This window comes from Mus pahari, chromosome 3, assembly GCF_900095145.1.
Source record: "Mus pahari chromosome 3, PAHARI_EIJ_v1.1, whole genome shotgun sequence".
NCBI lineage: Eukaryota > Metazoa > Chordata > Mammalia > Rodentia > Muridae > Mus > Mus pahari.
The window spans coordinates 73,022,765-73,028,764 of record NC_034592.1 but is presented as its reverse complement, the minus strand read 5'-3'; positions in this window follow the sequence as shown (position 1 = coordinate 73,028,764).

Below are 6,000 nucleotides of genomic sequence, written 5' to 3'. Positions count from 1 at the left end.
GGGCATCTCTTTCTTTAGGTTTGGGAAGTTTTCTTCTATAATTTTGTTGAAGATATTTGCTGTCCCTATAAGTTGAAAATCTTCATTCTCATCTACTCCTATTAACTGAAGGATTGGGCTTTTCATTGTGTTCTGGATTTCCTGGATGTTTTGAGTTGGGATCTTTTTGCATTTTGCATTTTCTTTGATTTTTGTACCAATGTTCTCTATGGAGTCTTCTGCAGCTGGGATTTTCTCCTCTATCTCCTGTATTCTATTGCTGATGCTCACATCTATGGTTCCTGATTTCTTTCCTAGGGTTTCTATCTCCATAGTTGTCTCCCTTTGGGTTTCCTTATTGTTTCTATTCCATTTTCAGATCCTTAATAGTTTTGTTCAATTCCGTACCCTGTTTGGTTATGTTTTCCTGTAATTCCTTATGGGATTTTGCGTTTCTTCTAGTTGTTTAGCAGTGTTATCCTGTAATTCTTTAAGGGATTTTTGTGTTTCTTCTAGCTGTTTAGCAGTGTTTTCCTGTAATTCTTTAAGGAATTTTTGTGCTTCTTCTACTTGTTTAGCAGTGTTTTGCTTTCATTCTTTAAGGGATTTTTGTGTTTCTTCTACCTGTTTAATAGTGTTTGCCTGTAGTTCTTTAAGGACTTCTACCTGTTTAGCAGTGTTCTCCTGTAATTCCTTGAGGGATTTTTTTACTTCTGTAAAGCCCCCGAAACAAAGGGAAGACCTTGCCCAGGTCCTGGGATGAAATGGCACCCAAAAAAACTTAGGAGAAATCTTTCTTGATGCAAAATCTTGTGAGGTTTATTCAATCATCTAGCTGAGGCCTAACTCCTAACTCCCATATGAGCTGAAGAGTTTGACCCTTTGTCCTAACAGTAGGTGGGTTTTGAAGGCAAAACCACAGGAGGGGGGAAAGGGGTAGAAGTGAATTACAACTTTTTCTCCTACCGAGCTGTCCTGCTATCCTTGGTAGGATCACAAGAAATGGGAAGTAAGAGAATCACAGCTCTTCCCCAGGGGAGTTATCTTTAGTAAACATTCCACAGGGGTTAGGAAAGTAACACCTGGCTTCATTTATTGGCAAAGGGGTCATAGGCTATCTTTTGGTGCACATTCTTGGTCCCAAACACGGGGAGATGGGCGCCTGGCTGGGGCAATTGCTGATAATTTCCTAGTTTGCTGACAGGGGGAGGAACAGAAAGCTCCCAGCTTGCCTTTGAGAACAAAGGGCTCTTATCTGGCCACATTTTTAATAATCTGGGGAACAGGTTTTGGGGAGTGTTAAAGCTGGGGCTCCACACTTCCTCTTTAAGGGCTTCTTTGTGTTTAACATTGTTCTTCTGTATTTCTTTGAGTGAGTTAGTAATGTCCTTCTTCAAATCTTCACCACCATCATGAGATATGATTTTAAATCCACATCTTGCTTTTTGGGTGTGTTGGGGTATCTAGGACTTGCTGTGGTGGGCGTACTGGGTTCTGATGTTGCCCATTGTTCTTGGTTTCTGTTTGTAAGATTCTTAACTTTGCCTTTCGCCATCTGGAAATCTCTGGTGTTAATGTTCAAGCTGTCTCTGGCTGGGGTTTGTTCCTCCTGTGATTCTGTTAGCCTCTGTCAGCACTCCTAGGGAACCAACTCTCCCCTGCATCCCTGTGGTCAGAGCATTCTCTGCAGGCAAGCTCTCCTCTTGCAAGGCAGGTGTCCAGGAGTCTGGAGTTCTGATCCTCCTTCTGAGTCCTGGGGTCAGAGCCCTCCCTATAGGTAGACTCTCCTCCTGTGATCCCGAGGACCTGCAGTGTGAAGATTCCTCAGGAGTGCTCAGCTGCCTCAGCAGTGATACTAAAATCTCATGGGCAGTCCTCTAGGGATCGTGGAGGTGTCCACCATCTCTGCACCCTAGGTGACCCGGTGCTGGCACAGACTGGAAGGGACTTGTGCCCCTGGTCAGGCAGGTTCTCTGCTTCTCTAGTGCTGTCTCAGGTCCCATGTGCAATTGGATTGGAGCTGATATTGTGTTCCACTCACCAGTGACCCTAAGATCACTTGGGCAGTCTTCTGGGGACCATGAGGGTGTCCACTGACTCAGCGCCCTAGGTGACCTGTTGCTGCTGCAGACTGGAAGGGACTTGTGCCCCTGGTCAGGCCGGTTCTCTCTAAAGAGAATATTTTAATCAGAAGCTGTAAGACTTTCCTGGGGAACCCTCCCCACTTTAGTCTCGAGAAGGCAATACCCAAAAACCATGAATAAACCATCTTGATGTCAAAACACGAGGTATTATATAAATATGAGCCTCAAGTAACTGTTATTATAATGCACATTTTAGTAGCTTTGCTGTAGAAATCATTTGTAGTTTTAAAAACTATTCTGCATTTCATTATATTATATATGTGTAAAAGTGTGTGTGTGTAAGTATGTGTGTATGTGTGCTGTTGTTTTCAGTTTTTAATATTATGAACTTGAGAGGCACAGAAAGGAAAGAAATTTGTTTGTATCTATACACTCAAGGAAAAAAAAAAGACTAGGACATGCAACTTCACCTTCAGACTTATATACTGAGAATGAAATATTGGAGAACTACAGATAAAATGATTAACTTCAGTGGCAGAATCTAGAACCACATACAATAGCGTGGCCATATAAGTCATATAAATGAAGATATAGAAGAGAATAGTCAGAGATGTGATAAGCAAACACCAAAAGCCTCTTACTTTCATTTCCTGGGAGTACAGTGAGTATTTATACTGTAATTTTAGCAATGTTGTATCTTCTATTCAAATGTCTATGCACTCTTTACTCACTTTTAATTATTTTTTCTTCTTTTTCAGCACAAATAAAGCAGAATAATTTTAAGGTTTTTTTAATAAAACTTTCACCAGGGTCGATTATAATACACTAAGTAACCGAAAAGAAGTAAAGCTTATGTTGGCCATCACACCGTACAGGAATGATAAACAAAGTATGGAATGAATGTGACAACTGTGCTGATTTTATAATTATATAATGTACACCCAGATCTTGACATTATATTATACTTGAAGAATTTTTATGATATAGGATCAACTACAAACAAAACAACAGAAAATAAAAAACTGAAACGCTAGGAGTGCCAGTGTTGTCAAACCTGCCCCACCCCCAAGCCCCAAATATCCCTACTTTGCATCTTTTCTCAGCTTGACAATCTCTTTTGCCATTCCCAGTTCTAACTTAACACACAATTCTCTAATATTTCACTCTGAATGGCATTGAATATATTGTCCTATGTATTTTCAATCTTGTCCTCTCAGTGTAGACTTACAATATTCCTGACTGAAAAATAGAAGTGATAATAATATAAATACCATTCAATTACCTATATTATGGATAATACACAAAATAGGAAAAATAAAAATATGAATTCTCATTGTGACTCTAATTCAAAATGATAGCTTCAAATTAAAACTTCAGTCATACCTTGAATTTTGAGTATGTTCTTTATGTTTTAATGACATATATGGAGTGGTTATAGTTTGTAAGACAGTGACTTTATAGAGCATAGGTATTAATTCCAAAAATATAATTCATCTTGGGTCACTTTGAACAAGCCATAGGAATATACATAATTTTAATGTTTTTGCTTGTCCTTGTAAGCACATCTAAGAAGTATGCACTGAAACAAGAGGATTTAATTAAGAACATATGTGAAAATTACCCTGAAATATTTATGTCTAAATATAGGAGATGAAGTCAAAAGATCTTGATATCTCTACATTTTAATAGCTAAAGTTTAAAAATAATCACGTGGTAATGTGACTTAGAAGATTCATGGCCTAAACAGAACTTTAATAGAGACCCTGATTGAACATTTCACTTTTTTATTTCAATATTGTAAGAATTGGATTGGGAAGGGATGTCACCAGGCTTTGATCCATGTTCAATGTTCATGTCCAAAACCAAACAACTCTTGTCTTCTGTAATTCTCTTCTTCCCCACACACAGGAAAGAGAGCAAGCAAGAGATGTAAGAGCTATATGTAAATGTGACAAGGACTGCACAGTAGGTTCACACCATGTACCTGTTTTTATTCTCAATATCTTTTCTTCTGCTTTGTCATTGAAAACATGAGCATTATATATTTGGAGGTTAAGTTTAGATGCTTCCTTACAACAAACTATATATAACTGTTGTGTGTTGTATATTCTATAGTGCTAAATGTGTAAGTGTAATTCCTGTTTTCACATTAGAGGCAATTGCTTTTTTTATCTGGTGATTCTTTCTTTCTAATTATTCTCTGAACTAGGCATTTAATGTACCATAAGACACTATGCTATTCTGCCATTCTTTTTTTCTATGTATTTTTATTAGATATTTTCTTTATTTACATTTCAAATGCTATCCCGAAAGTTCCCTATACCCTCCCCCCACCCCTGTTCCCCTACCCACCCACTCTCACTTCTTGGCCCTGGCATTCCCCTGTGCTGGGTCATATAAAGTTTGCAAGACCAAGGGGCCTCTCTTAATTGAACCTTACTCCCCTCTGTTAAAAAGCAGTCTGTAGCAAATTATTTATGTGGCCCTTTCAAGCTCAATATTTGTCTTCAGTATGTCTATGACACCTACTGTCATGTTATCCCATACTAATCATGGGAAGGATTTAAAAATGGAGGTAAAATAATGCCAAGGAACTTTCTCTTTAAGCAATAAATATATTTAAGTCTGGTTTGGCCACAATGACACTGAGAATGACTTTTGTGGTAATCTTCTTGTGAAAGAAACTCATTAGCTGTCTTGCCAATAACACTCAGCCATTACCATTCACAGCACAAAAGTTAAATAACAATGTAATTTAGGTCAAATATTTTAATATCTCACACAAATTCTGTGACTCTTCAAAACAGGAAATATAATGAAATGTAATGATAACATGAAATTCTGGAGTTTGCTTGGATGGATAGTTCTATTATCTGTAAGTCTCTTAACTGTCACTTGGGAATAAATCTATTTGAATGAGAGACTGTTTGAGAGAATGCATTAAAATGGTCACCATTATAACCACCCTCAAAATTATCACATTTCCTATTTTATATGACCTAGAACTATGTATATATGTACGCGGAGATGTACAGAAAATTGGTCAGATTACAATTACATGGTGTTAAATAAATAACATTGTATACATATTTTATTATGACACTGCTCACTAATAAAAATGAATGAACTATCACTAAATATAAAGATTTAGATTTCAGAAATCTTACAGAACAAAAGGGAAGATACTTGTCATAGAGGATTTAAATTGAACAGTTTTACCCAATATTATATTTTAAAGCACACAGAATAATCCGTCATAAATCACTTCATTGAAATGGTTGTTCAGCTTTTTTTTTTCAATTGAAATTTTGGTGCAGAAGTAGTGTTATTTCAGAAATATATTGTTAACTGATGTATACATAGAAACATACAAATATTTATTAACATGTAAAATTTAAAAGTATTCATATACATTTGTAATTTTTAAACACAAACACTCCTTATTAGGTTGTAGGGTCTCACTTTGACATTTAATCTGCTTAAGTTTTTTGACAAAAATCAATATTTACATTATGTGTGTAACGTTCAACAATGCAAAACTATCCTTAGTTGAGAAAATGACTCTGTGGTTAAAGGCAGCTGCTCCCAACCTGATAACCTGAATTAGATCACTGGAGTCAGATAATAGAAGAGGAAAACCAACAAGACATCCTATAACCTTCACTAGCACACAATAGCATGTACAAGTACATACAAACAGTGTGTGGTGGTGGAATATGAGAGGAAGCCTGATACTTGAGCTAAGGCTAGAAAGAAGCCCTGGAGACCATGAAGTAATGGTAAAAACCTTTCCTGCTCCTGGCACCAGGAGTACCAGGAGTACCAGGAGTACCCCACCCTGTCCCTCTCGTAGAGATGTTTGTAGTCATCAGTCATGTAGGGGCAACCAAACAACCAAAGCCCTTGCACATATAATTCAGGCCTCCCTAACGTCTCA